The sequence below is a fragment of the Heterodontus francisci genome, chromosome 7, assembly GCF_036365525.1.
Source record: "Heterodontus francisci isolate sHetFra1 chromosome 7, sHetFra1.hap1, whole genome shotgun sequence".
NCBI classification, from domain to species: domain Eukaryota; kingdom Metazoa; phylum Chordata; class Chondrichthyes; order Heterodontiformes; family Heterodontidae; genus Heterodontus; species Heterodontus francisci.
The window spans coordinates 87220015-87235068 of NC_090377.1; positions in this window are offsets into that span (position 1 = coordinate 87220015).

Genomic DNA, 15054 nt, shown 5'->3' on the forward strand with positions numbered 1-15054 from the left:
ATGTACAGCATTTGTGGAGAGGTGATGTTTGGACAGTTTTCTTCACCTCCTTGAATGCCCTGAACTTGCTGATTGTTGCTGGCATTTTCTGTTTTTGAAACCCTGTGGCATTGATGCAAACAACCGGGAAATGTTTGTGCCAATCTATCAGTATGACATTTAATACTATGGTATAAGTAGGTGCAATTTTGACCAGCAGCACTGGCAGCTGCATGAAGGAAAGCAGTTATTGCAGAAACAGCATGAAGTGTGCTGGAGAGCTAGATTGACTGTTAATCTTTTGGGTCACAGGCCATCTGGAAGGGCAGACCAGCTAAAAATGTACGATCTTTGGTTCATGGGAGATAAGGCCTGTTTACAAGTATTGCTGTGAAACTGTTGAAAGATAAATCACTACTTTAAAATGGACATTTTTGTTTCTTGATTCTGTAATTGAGTCTTTGCCAATATGATTTTTCACTTGGAAATGACACCTCTAGTGATTCCTTTCAATTCCTTTCAGTGTCATGCTACAATAACTTAATAACTTACATCGCTCACTATTGACACATCAGAAATAAATTTCTAATATACATGTTATCACTCTCATGAGTCTAGCCACCTCATTATTTGATTCTGGTTTTGATGTCTCCCCTGATGTCTCTGCTTGTTTTAATTTATCCAGTTACAATCCTTAATTTTATATATGCATACCGTACATTTGCCCGTTTTTAATTTTAATTCTCCCCTGCTATTGAGGTCAAAGACCTGCGTCAATTTATTGAAATGCTGGTATACTCCAAGTATATACTACAAGTATATAATTTATATAATTCTTTCTTTCTTTTTTTTTCTTTCTTTTGGGCCTCCTTATCTCGAGAGACAATGGATACGCGCCTGGAGGTGGTCAGTGGTTTGTGAAGCAGCGCCTGGAGTGGCTATAAAGGCCAATTCTGGAGTGACAGGCTCTTCCACAGGTGCTGCAGAGAAATTTGTTTGTCGGGGCTGTTGCACAGTTGGCTCTCCCCTTGCGCCTCTGTCTTTTTTCCTGCCAACTACTAAGTCTCTTCGACTCGCCACAATTTATATAATAAATCAAGGAATACAAGAGAAACTTCTTTACCCAGAGGTTGGTTGGAATGTGAAACTTGCTACCACATGTCTCAGTTGAGACAAATAGATGCATTTAAAGGGAGGCTAGATAAGAACATGAGGGAGAAAGGAATAGAAGGATATGCTGATAGAGTTAGATGAAGTAGGGTGGAGGAGGCTTGTGTGGAGCATTAACTCAGGCATGGGCCAATTGAGCTGTATGGCCTCTTTCTATGCTGTAAATTACATGTACATAGCTACTCCCAGGAATAACTTTGAATAGCTGATTCACAATCTTGCAAAAAACTTCAGGGACTTTAATTATTCCAAAAGATATTCTTAAAACTGGACACTTGGCACAAAATGTATTGAAAGTGCACCATTTATTACTCGGCCCATCAAGGTGAATTTACCAAATGCACAGCTAGCATTGTTGTGTGATCACCTCAAGAGTGATATCCTTTTAACAACTCAGTGTGCTAATGAGTTAGTACCAGGACATAGTCATGTGAGTACAAGCCAGAGGCACTCTGCAACTTGGGACATGCAGATGAAGGTTCTGTAAATAGTTTGCTCTGTACTAGTTTAGCTGTGAATAAGCCTGTTAGAGATCTTCAGCAAACTGGACTCCATGCATCTCATTTATGTTGCAGCAGACAACATAAAGAACTCATTACAAGGATCAAGGAGACTAAAGAACTTGGGGCTTAAAATTATGCTGTGAAGCAGTGGGGGAGAAATTGTTCAGATAGCACTGCTTCAAATGTTGCTACGTAGACTTACGTTGTTTCTCCAGATGCAGGCAGCACTGCAGGCTTCGCAGGTAGTGGCCCACAGCACTGCATGCCCTTGAGGTATTGATGTAATCTGCTAGAAGTCGTGCTACGCGAACAAATTTTTCCCCCAATGGCTATGCACATTTAACACATTTATCTGACATCCCTCTCTCCATTATATTAATGAAGGTGCTAACCCATTTATTTTAAACTGGTTAATGCCTGCTAAGAGAGTAGAGAGAGGAATTTCAGATGATTGTTGACACCTATTATTCCCACAATGTAATTTCAAAGCCTTACTCTCTGCTAGACTGGAAGTTATTTCAGTCCCAGTAGGCACATGGTAGCTTTGTTGTTTGATTGCATTTTTACACCTCATGTCAAGAAAAATTCGGAGTTTAATAGCTTTTCGACAATTACAATGAATTATCCTAGCCCCCAACCTATTCACTCCACTATAATTCTCATCTTTTCTATCTAATTCTGCTTTCACTTTGCTTTGGATAGCCGCAGATCACTTTCGTAGGTGAGTGAACTAACTATGAGCTTTACTTCATTGTCTATCTCAATGTGATGTCTTTTTTAATGCATCAATTCCATTAAATGCATTTACATAACCTTTTTGATGCATCTACTCAGTCTCCTGGGTCACTGCTAGCACTTATTTCACAAGGTTTAATTGCTCAGATACATTCAGTTCAATAACCAGCTTCTCAATAATAAAGGCAAGAAAACATTTTTTTCTTTGTACTGAGCAATTAAGTGACCCTTTTCTATGACTTGGAATCTTTTCTCGCTAGGCATACTTCACCTTTGCAGCAAAGTATTTTTTGTTCACTTGAACTTTTTTAAATACATTAATGGCCACAATAGTTCTTGAGCTATTTGAAGCTTATAGAATCATCATAGAATCATAAAACAGTACAACACGGAAGGAGGCCATTTGACCCATTGAATCTATGCCAGCTTTTTCAAAGAGCAATCCTGTTAATCCCACTCCTTGGCTTTTTTCCTATATCCTTGCAATTTTTTTTCTCCTTCAAGTATATATCTAATTCCATTTTGAGGGCTACTATTGAATGTGTATCTACCACCCTATCAGGCAGTGCATATCAAATCCTAACCACTCGTTGCATAAAACAGATTTTCCCATATCACTTTTGGTTCTTTTGCAAATCACTTTTTCGTGATATTGCTTGAACTGCTTGAATACTAGTTAACATACTGTTGAATATTTAAACAGTTTAGTATACATCATCACATGATGTAAGGCAACGTGTGATATAATAGTTGGAGCAATGCTAGTCAAGAGTCAGCACGAGTATCTTAGAGCTCTCTTGTATTTCAACTTACCATTCAGCCTCAGCTTGTTTGGTACGTTTGTGTGAAGAGCTCAATAACAAAACAACTTTAAATCTTTGCCCTCTGGTCATCAAGCCTTCAGCCATTGGAAAGTTTCTTTTTATTTACACTTTCGAAACCCTTCACGATTTTAAACACCCCTATCAAATCTCCTTTTAGCCTTCTGTGCTCTAAGGAGAACAACCCCATCTTCTCCAGTCTGTGCATACACCTGTAATCACTCATTCTTGGAACTATTCTAGTTTAGCTCTTCTGTACACTCTCCAAAGCCTTCATGTTCTTCCTAAAGTTTGGTGACCAATTGAACACAAACCCCAGCTGGAGCTGAACTGGTGTTTTATATAGGTTTAGCACAACGTTCTGGCTCTGTGCCTCCATTTACAAAGCCCTGGATCCTATATGCGTTATTAAATTCAGCTGTTATCTCCTGTGCATTTCCTTCAGTGGAAGTTTTGATGGGTATGATGGATTATGAAATTTTTGTCTCGTTCTTCACAAAGGAGAGGGATGATGCAGACATTGTAGTAAAAGAGGAGGAGTGTGAAATATTAGATACGATAAGCATAATAAGAGAAGTACTAGAGGGTCTGACATCCTTGAAAGTGGATAAATAGCCAGCGCTGGATGGATTGTATCCCAGATATCAAAACAAGAAATGCTGGAAATACTCAGCAGGTCTGGCAGCATCTGTGGAGAGAAGCACAGTTAACGTTTCAGGTCAGTGACCCTTCTTCAGAACTGGCAAATATTAGAAATGTGAAAAGTTTTAAGCAAGTAAAGCGGGGGTGGGGCAAGAGATAACAAAGGAGAAGGTGTAGATAGGACAAGGTCACAGAGAATAACTGACCAGAAGGTCATGGAGAAAAGGCAAACAATATGTTAACGGTGTGTTGAAAGACAAAGTATTAGTACAGATAGGGTGTTAACAGACTGAATCTGAACAGTCGCAAGTACAAACGTGAAAAAAAACAGTGGGTAAGCAAACTGAACAAACTAAGATAAAATAAAATAAACACAAAAAAAAAGAAAAAGGAAAAAAGAACTAAAAGTAAAAGTAAAATGGGGGGCCCATCATGCTCTGAAATGATTGAACTCAATGCTCAGTCTGGCAGGATTTATTTGTACTTCTTTCAATTTATTATACTGTATTCGCTGCTTATACACACTACTGAGTCAGCGGCGCTTGAGATGGCTTGGCCATGTGAGCCGCATGGAAGATGGCAGGATCCCCAAAGACACATTGTACAGCGAGCTCACCACTGGTATCAGACCTATTGGCCATCCATGTCTCCGCTTTAAAGACGTCTGCAAACGCGACATGAAATCCTGTGACATTGATCACAAGTCGTGGGAGTCAGTTCCCAGCGTTCGCCAGAGCTGGCGGACAGCCATAAAGGCGGGGCTAAAGTGTGGCGAGTCGAAGAGACTTAGCAGTTGGCAGGAAAAAAGACAGAGGCGCAAGGGAAGAGCCAACTGTGTAACAGCCCCGACAATCAAATTTTTCTGCAGCACCTGCGGAAGAGCCTGTCACTCCAGAATTGGCCACTCCAGGCGCTGCTCCACACATCACTGACCTCCTCCAGGCGCTTACCCATTGTCTCTCGAGATAAGGAGGCCAAAGTATATTCGCTGCTCACAATGTGGTCTCCTCTACATTGGGGAGACCAAACGCAGACTGGGTGACCGCTTTGCGGAACATCTCCGCTCAGTCCACAAGCAGGACCACGAGCTTCTGGTTGCTCGCCATTTCAACACTCCCCCCTGTTCTCATGCTGACATCTCTGTCCTGGGATTGCTGCAGTGTTCCAGTGAACATCAACGCAAGCTCGAGGGACAGCATCTCATTTACCGATTAGGCACACTACAGTCTGCCGGACAGAACATTGAGCTCAATAATTTCAGAGCATGACGGGCCCCCCATTTTACTTTTATTTTTAGTTCCTTTTTCTTTTTTCTTGTTATTTTATTTTATCTTAGCTTGTTCAGTTTGCTTACTCACTGTTTTTTTTTCATGTTTGTACTTGCGGCTGTTCCATTTTCAGTCCGTTAGCACCCTATTTGTACTAATGCTTTGTCTTTCAACACACCATTAACATATTGTTTGCCTTTGCTCTATGACCTTCTGGTCGGTTATTCTCTTTGACCTTGTCCTATCTACACCTTCTCCTTTGTTATCTCTTGCCCCACCCCCGCTTTACTTGCTTAAAACATTTCACATTCTCATATTTGTCAGTTCTGAAGAAGGGTCACAGACCTGAAACGTTAACTCTGCTTCTCTCTCCACAGATGCTGCCAGACCTGCTGAGTATTTCCAGCATTTCTTGCTTTTATTTCAGATTTCCGGCATCCGCAGTATTCTGCTTATATTTTAGGATTGTATCCCAGGTTGTTAAAGGGTCAGGGAGGAAATAACAGATGTGCTGAGGATGATCTTCAAATCCTCACTGGATACCGGTGAGGTGCCAGAGAATTGGAGGTCTGCAAACGTTGTACCATTGTTTAAAAAGAGTGCAAGGGATAGGCCAAATAATTATAGGCTGGTCAGACTGACCTCAGGGGTGGGTAAACGATTAGAATCAATTCTGAGAGATAGGATAAACTGCCACTTAGAAAGGCACGGTTTATCAGGGATAGTCAGCATGGATTTGTTAGGGGAAGGGTGTGTCTTACTAACTTGATCGAATTTTTTGAGGAAGTAACACGGAGGATTGATGAGGGTAGTGTAGTGGATGTGGTCTACATAGATTTTAGTAAGGCATTTGACAAGGTCCCACATGGCAGAATGGTCAGAAAAATTAAAGCCCATGGGATACCGGGGAATGTGGCAAGTTGGATCCAAAATTGACTCTGTGACAGGAAACAAAGGTTGACAGATGTTTTTGCGAATGGAAAGCAGTTTCCAATGGTGTTCCACAGGGCTCAGTGTTGGGTCCCTTGCTGTCTGTGGTATATATTATTGATTTGGACATAAATGTGGGAGGCATGATTGGGAAATTTGCTGATGACACAAAAATTGACCATATAGTTGATAGTGAAGAGGATAGCTATAGACTCCAGAATGATATCAATGGTTTGGTTGAGTGGGCGGAAAAGTGGCAAATGGAATTCAATCAAGAGAAGTGTGAGGTAATGCATTTGGGGAGGGCAAACAAAGCGAGGGAATACACAATAAACTGGAGGATATTGAGAGGGATAGAAGAAGTGAGAGACCTTGGAGTGCATATCCACAGGTCTCTGAAGGTGGTAGGACAGGTAGATAGAGTGGTGAAGAAGGCATATGAAATGCTTTCCTCTATTGGCCAAGGTATAGAATATAAAAGCAGGGATGTAATGCTGAAACTGTATAAAAATCTGGTTAGGCCCCAGCTGGAATACTGCGTACAGTTCTGGTTACCACATTATAGTAAGGACATAATTGCTCTGGAGAGAGTACAGAGGAGATTTACAAGAATGTTGCCAGGGCATGAAAGTTGCAGCTATGAGGAAAGATTGAATCGGCTAGGGTTGCTTTCCTTAGAACAGAGGAAGCTGAGGGGTGATTTAACTGAGGTGGACAAAATTATGAGGGGCCTAGATAGAGTAGACAGGAAGGTCAAATACCAGGGGGCACAGATTTAAGATGATTGGTAGGAGGATTAGAGGGGACATGAGGAAAAACTTTTTCACCCAGAGGGTGGTGGGTGTCTGGAATTCACTGCCCGGATCAGTGGTGGAGGCAGAAACCCTCAACTATTTTAAAAGGCACCTGGACCTGCACCTGAAGTGCTGTACCCTGCACGGCTACGGACCAGGTGCTGGAAGGTGGGATTAGATTGGGAGCCTAGTTTTTTCAGTCAGAGATGACACAATGGGCTGAATGGCGTCCTTCTGCGCCATTCTTCTTTTCTTTGACCTCCTTGTCTTGAGAGACAATGGGTAAGTGCCTGGAGGTGGTCAGTGGTTTGTGAAGCAGCACCTGGAATGGCTATAAATGCCAATTCTAGAGTGAGAGACTCTTCCACAGGTGCTGCAGATAAAATTGGTTGTCGGGGCTGTTACACAGTTGGCTCTCTCCTTGCACTTCTGTCTTTTTTCCTACCAACTGCTAAGTCTCTTCGGCTCGCCACTCTTTAGGCCCGCCTTTATGGCTGACCGCCAGCTCTGGCGATCACGGGCAACTGACTCCCATGACTTGTGGTCAATGTCACAGGACTTCATGTAGCGTTTGCAGATGTCTTTAAAGTGGAGACATGGACGGCCGGTGGGTCTGATACCAGTGACGAGCTTGCTGTACAATGAGTCCTTGGGGATCCTGCCATCTTCCATGCGGCTCACATGGCCAAGCCATCTCAAGCACCTCTGGCTCGGTAGGGTGTTGCTGGGGATGTTGGCCATAACCTCTGTGCCATAACTTAAAGAAAAAGGGTACCTGCGAAGAAATCTTTCTCTCTCTCTCTCCCTCTATCTCTCTTTCATTGTTTACATTTTACTAAGCTTGTGCACTTTATCTGATAGGCATATTTTGGTAACATAATCTTTTGTTTTGACCTTTATCTGTTTTGCTGTGAGATGAACAGCATAATTGCAAATGTGTGCATAACATTTCAAAGAGTCCCTTCTGGCTCTTGGAGGGTCAAGTGGAAAAGTGTTATAAGCTTCCAATGCATTCTTGTCTATCGTATGAAAGTCTATTGATCTTGTTTTGCTACTAAACACAGTTCGGAATCTTGTTTCTACTGTCTGTTTCTTTTTGCCACATTCCCCTCAAAATTGATACCAGCTAGTGCTTTTGTGCTGTTTTTCAACTTCACTTTGAATATGTCACAGAATGTAAGAGGCAGTAACCATGTTGAGTTTTAACAATGAAAAGTTATTTATTTTTAAACTGTACATAAACGCAACTAAATGACATAATTATACATCCAACCTCTGTGATGGGTCAGGAAAAGTTGAAATTTATTCCAGTAAGTGCCTTAGACTAGTACGTATTTACTTTTTTTTGACCAATTCTGATAATTAAATAAGTCCTTTGGAGATGTTGCTTCTCAAATGGCAGAGCAGGCTTGAGGGGCCGAATGGCCTACACCTATTTCCTATGTTCCTAAACCCACTGCAACCAACCAAATAGGCTGAGTAGACTGCTTGTGAATTTTTACAACTCCATTAGAACATAACAAATTGATATGGTAAATGCATCATCTCTGATGATCCTTTCAACATTTTAAACTCATTCAAATCTGTTTCATAATTATGCCATTGAAATGTGGGCATCAATCACAATTTGGAAAATCTCTAAAGAGGTTCATATGTGCTGGATATGTCAATGAAAATGCACTTTTACTATAAGACCCATTGACATTTTATTGACCATAGCAGTGGAGGATGGGCCAAAGAAGATCAGAACAAGCAAGCAGTCCTGCCTTACATTGTTTGAAATCTTGAATGGTTCATCTGTTCATCATCTACCAAGCACATTTTTAAAATTTCATTTTTGGTATGTGAGCATTGTTGGCAAGGCAAAAATTTATTGCCCATCCCTAATTGCCCCCTGAGTGGTTTCCTAGGCCAGTTCAGAGGGCAGTTAAGAGTCATCTACACATGGAGTCATGTGTAGGCCAGACTGGGTAAAAACAGCAATTTCCTCCCCTGAAGGACATTCGTGAATCAAATAGGCTTTTACGACAATCAGTAGTTTAAAGAACATTATTAATAAGATAAGCATCTTATTAAAATTAATTAATTGGTTGAGTTAATTGAATGACCATCATGCAGCTGAGATATGTACATTTAATTATCAGATGGCCATGTGAGCCGCATGGAAGATGGCAGGATCCCCAAAGACACATTGTACAGCGAGCTCACCACTGGTATCAGACCCACCGGCCGTCCATGTCTCCGCTATAAAGACGTCTGCAAACGCGACATGAAATCGTGTGACATTGATCACAAGTCGTGGGAGTCAGTTGCCAGCATTCGCCAGAGCTGGCGGGCAGCCATAAAGACAGGGCTAAATTGTGGCGAGTCGAAGAGACTTAGTAGTTGGCAGGAAAAAAGACAGAGGCGCAAGGGGAGAGCCAACTGTGCAACAGCCCCGACAAACAAATTTCTCTGCAGCACCTGTGGAAGAGCCTGTCACTCCAGAATTGGCCTTTATAGCCACTCCAGGCGCTGCTTCACAAACCACTGACCACCTCCAGGCGCGTATCCATTGTCTCTCGAGATAAGGAGGCCCAAAAGAAGAAGAAGAGAAGAAATTGAGAAAATGTATTGAGGTGCATGAAAAAAAATCACATTACCTAAATTGTATTCTACAATTGTAGCTGGCTGCAATACAAAAGTACAGCCGATAAAGTATGAGAAACTTGGCTTGTACTTAGGTAATTTGTTTTAAGTGGTTGTCTAATATATCAGTTTGCACAGGGAATCCTGGTACAGGAACTTGCTGATTGTAAAGTTGATTGAAGTGGAGTTGCTAATGTTGCAGAATATGCTTCTTTAAATATGCTTCTGTGCTGCTGAGTAGTGCATACATTGATTCTTGTATCAGCTGATGTCGTACTCAATGGGCTGGATTTTACTGGGCCCCCGACGTTGGACTCCATGGCGGCCCCCCTGCCACTGGGGGACAGGACCTGAATTTCAATATGTAAATCAATAAAATGAATAAATTTAAATACACTCACCTCCAATCTTCTGGGCCTGCCGTGATCTTCAGTGCAGCGGCCAGCACTCCCGCACCTTCACTTCCGTGTCTGGGGAAAGCCGGCATGACACTGATGGGGAGGGTGGGAGTTAAGATTTTTAGTGTTGGGAGGGGGGGGTGGTGGCCAGTGGGACGGGGTCAATTAAACATAATGAGTGTAAGGGATGGTGGGAATGGGTGAACGTTAAACTTCGTACAGTCTGGGGGTGGGGTGGGAGGGAGAAGGTCAGATTTCAAAGGTAAGTGTTTTGGGGGGAAGGCAAATACTTAATGTAATTGTTATTGGGGGTAGCAAAACGGTGTTACAATTTTGTCTGGTACATTTTTGGGGGGATACTTCTTTAAAAATTCAAATTTGGCGGCAGAGCTGGCTGTCCTTTAAAAATGGTGCCAGCGCCTGTGCACAGGCAGCTGACACCATTGCTGGCAATGGACAGCCCGCCCCCTCCACATGATTAGGGGCGGAAGCAGGCGGCCCCGGCTGCGGGGAAGACTGTGGCGGCTCTGCGGCGTATGTGGGCTGCCATTTTTTTCGCCTGCCGCCAAGAGTGCTGGCGGGCTTTTAAAATCCAGTCCAACAAGTGCCCTACTAAACCCCACAGGAGTGTATAAAAAATGGAACATTCTGTAAAGGCAGCAGGTCCACAGCGTTGATCTCAGCAGCCTAGCAGTAGCACAAACTTAGAAAGACCTCAGGGGAAAAGAAAGACTTGCATTAATATAACGCCTTTCACAATTTCAGAATGTTCCAATGTGTTTCGCTGCTGATAAAGTACTTTTAAAGTGCAGTCACTGATGTAATGTAGGAACGCTACAATATAGGGAGAACTCAATAAGGGGACCTTGGGGTGAGAAGTATGAAGTATAAATGTGGTTTAACAATGGCCACTAAGCTGGTTCCCTGTAGAATTTTTTTGATTTAATCTGTTTCAAAAGATAGCTTTCATGTTGAAAAAGAGGCAGTGTTTTTGTTCTAAATGTCACTATAAATGGTGCTGACTATAGTTTTGGCTCTCCAATGGCCACCTGAAGAGGAAATGTTGAACCGACGTTTGGCCACAATTCAATCACATATATAAGTTGTCACGAAAACATGCTATGCCGAATGCTAATTTTTTAATCTACTGGCTGGAAACCTGAATTAATTTTTTAAAAAAGAAGACACAGATAAAAGGTGACTTTGCTCGCAGCTAAGATGGCCACCACAATTTGCATCATCACTATGTCATACATACCGAAGCATCAAATTGGAGACGAATTGTCTGCCCAATCCCCTCAAGAACAATGACCTGGGAATCTGAGTAAACGACCTACCCTGCTCCCATTAGCAAGACATTAAGGCATTCATTTGGGGTATTAAACTGGTGGAGATGAGCTACTCAAACCTTATCACTTGAACAATAGGACCCTAGTTGAGGGAAGGGAATTCCTATACATGAACTGATTAAATTGCATTTGTGTAGAATCACTGTGTGGGATGGGTGTGACATTGTAATAAGATGAGGGTGAGTGTCAGTGCTGGCTGGTCAGATGGGGATGTGAGGAGGTGGCTTGAGTGAGAAGATGGGTGCACCTGCAAGGTTAGTTGGTCTGAGGACTGGTGTGCAGGAGAAGGCAGGAAAAGGCAGTGAGGGGGTCTGAATTTGAATGTGCCATGCCACTCACCTTTCCTGCCCTGGTCATGTAATTGAACCTCTTGTGACACTTTATACAGGAGTGTGATGTCACACTCCTGTTGCTGACCTCCTTGGCAACCTCCAGCCATGCCTGCTTGTTCTTTGCAGAAGGCTTCTTACAGCCAACAGCATGGTGTCCTGGGATGCATTTAAAAGGTGTAGTGCTGCTTTTCACACTCCATCTCTCAAGTTGCTGGTTCTGTTTTGTCACTTTGACAATACTTCCGTTCTGACCCACGCAGGGTCCCTTTAAATATTGGAACTGAAGCAAACTGCTGTGGGCTGTCATCACGCCTACCTACTCTAATTGGTCAGGAATGTAGAAGTCAGATGCAATTACTGTAGCTGAGTTAAAAAGCCACTGACAAACGCACTGCTGAATCTTTTGGGTTCCTGATACGTCGCTGGCTTCTCCCACTGTGAGCAGGTCTGAATGTTAAAATTCAGCCCCAGTTAAGGTCTTAGACAGTTCAGCTAATTTAGCTTTCTAATGCGAGTAACGCCATGCTGTCCTGGGTCAGCATTGTGGTTTGTTTTTAACATGGTACTGTTCAGAAAGTCAACCTGCCATTTATTTCAGCCTTCCAGTTTCCTATGATATTCTCCTTTCTGGAATAGGAATGCACCTTGTTAGCAATAAACTGAATTTTTTATGACATGTTGAGAAAATCTTTTTCTCCTTGTGAAAGTGGTGATAAAGCAATAAAAAAATTCTGCCACATGTAGAGTACACTCAACCTCTTGCATTATAAAAACATAAATTCAAAATAATGTTGACTTCAAGATACAGGAAGACAAAGTTCTTCTTTTGGGCCTCCTTATCTCGAGAGACAATGGATACGCGCCTGGAGGTGGTCAGTGGTTTGTGAAGCAGCGCCTGGAGTGGCTATACAGGCCAATTCTGGAGTGACAGGCTCTTCCACAGGTGCTGCAGAGAAATTTGTTTGTTGGGGCTGTTGCACAGTTGGCTCTCCCCTTGCGCCTCTGTCTTTTTTCCTGCCAACTACTAAGTCTCTTCGACTCGCCACAATTTAGCCCTGTCTTTATGGCTGCCCGCCAGCTCTGGCGAATGCTGGCAACTGACTCCCACGACTTGTGATCAATGTCACACGATTTCATGTCGCGTTTGCAGACGTCTTTATAACGGAGACATGGACGGCCGGTGGGTCTGATACCAGTGGCGAGCTCGCTGTACAATGTGTCTTTGGGGATCCTGCCATCTTCCATGCGGCTCACATGGCCAAGCCATCTCAAGCGCCGCTGACTCAGTAGTGTGTATAAGCTGGGGGTGTTGGCCGCTTCAAGGACTTCTGTGTTGGAGATATAGTCCTGCCACCTGATGCCAAGTATTCTCCGAAGGCAGCGAAGATGGAATGAATTGAGACGTCGCTCTTGGCTGGCATACGTTGTCCAGGCCTCGCTGCCGTAGAGCAAGGTACTGAGGACACAGGCCTGATACACTCGGACTTTTGTGTTCCGTGTCAGTGCGCCATTTTCCCACACTCTCTTGGCCAGTCTGAACATAGCAGTGGAAGCCTTACCCATGCGCTTGTTGATTTCTGCATCTAGAGACAGGTTACTGGTGATAGTTGAGCCTAGGTAGGTGAACTCTTGAACCACTTCCAGAGCGTGGTCGCCAATATTGATGGATGGAGCATTTCTGACATCCTGCCCCATGATGTTCGTTTTCTTGAGGCTGATGGTTAGGCCAAATTCATTGCAGGCAGACGCAAACCTGTCGATGAGACTCTGCAGGCATTCTTCAGTGTGAGATGTTAAAGCAGCATCGTCAGCAAAGAGGAGTTCTCTGATGAGGACTTTCCGTACTTTGGACTTCGCTCTTAGACGGGCAAGGTTGAACAACCTGCCCCCTGATCTTGTGTGGAGGAAAATTCCTTCTTCAGAGGATTTGAACGCATGTGAAAGCAGCAGGGAGAAGAAAATCCCAAAAAGTGTGGGTGCGAGAACACAGCCCTGTTTCACACCACTCAGGATAGGAAAGTTAGAAAAAGCATTTTAGGCTCATTTTACAGTGTTCTCTGCACTGTGTTCTCACAATTTTGATGAAAATCTCTGTTTATGCATTGCTTTCTTTTTGCACCATATTTGCACTTTATGCCATACAGAAATGTTGGGGTAGATTCTGCATCATGATGTTTGTCATTCAAAAAAAAAGTAAAATATTTGGAGCTGCTGACAGAATGTTCACCATTAGTGGCTGAAAAATCCAAAATAAATACAAGCTGGGCTCAATTTGCTCTATGTCTTAAGCCATTTCATCCTTCCTCCCTTAACCCCCTCTTCTCTACTTCAAAGAAAAACCACTCTCAATGTCCATTTGGCTAGCTCAACCAAACTGCTGCTTGGTGTCTGTCTTTTGTGAGATGCACTGGAACATTTATATTAAAGGTACTATGGAAGTGAAAGTTATTGGCTTATGCGTGCAATAGTATGATAGACTAGGTTCTAACTTAGCATATATTCCCAGAATCCTTTTGGAGAGTAAGTGGATGTAATTCACATTAAGTTACGAATTCAGCCTTTTTTGTTTAATTACTTATTAACAAAGCAGTGGAAGCCTTTCCCATGCGCTTGTTGATTTCTGCACCTAGAGACAGGTTACTGGTGATAGTTGAGCCTAGGTAGGTGAACTCTTGAACCACTTCCAGAGCGTGGTCGCCAATATTGATGGATGGAGCATTTCTGACGTCCTGCCCCATGATGTTCGTTTTCTTGAGGCTGATGGTTAGGCCAAATTCATTGCAGGCAGCCGCAAACCTGTCGATGAGACTCTGCAGGCACTCTTCAGTGTGAGATGTTAAAGCAGCATCGTCAGCAAAGAGGAGTTCCCTGATGAGGACTTTCCGTAATTTGGACTTCGCTCTTAGACGGGCAAGGTTGAACAACCTGCCCCTTGATCTTGTGTGGAGGAAAATTCCTTCTTCAGAGGACTTGAACGCATGTGAAAGCAGCAGGGAGAAAAAAATCCCAAAAAGTGTGGGTGCGAGAACACAGATGCAGATGTCTCTAGATGCAGAAACCAACAAGCGCATGGGAAAGGCTTCCACTGCTATGTCCAGACTGGCCAAGAGAGTGTGGGAAAATGGCGCACTAACACGGAACATAAAAGTCCGAGTGTATCAGGCCTGTGTCCTCAGTACCTTGCTCTATGGCAGCGAGGCCTGGACAACGTATGTCAGCCAAGAGTGACGTCTCAATTCATTCCATCTTCGCTGCCTCCGGAGAATACTTGGCATCAGGTGGCAGGATCGTATCTCCAACACAGAAGTCCTCGAGGCGGCCAACATCCCCAGCTTGTACACACTACTGAGTCAGCGGCGCTTGAGATGGCTTGGCCATGTGAGCCGCATGGAAGATGGCAGGATCCCCAAAGACACATTGTACAGCGAGCTCGCCACTGGTATCAGACCCACCGGCCGTCCATGTCTCTGCTTTAAAGACGTCTGCAAACGCGACATGAAATCCT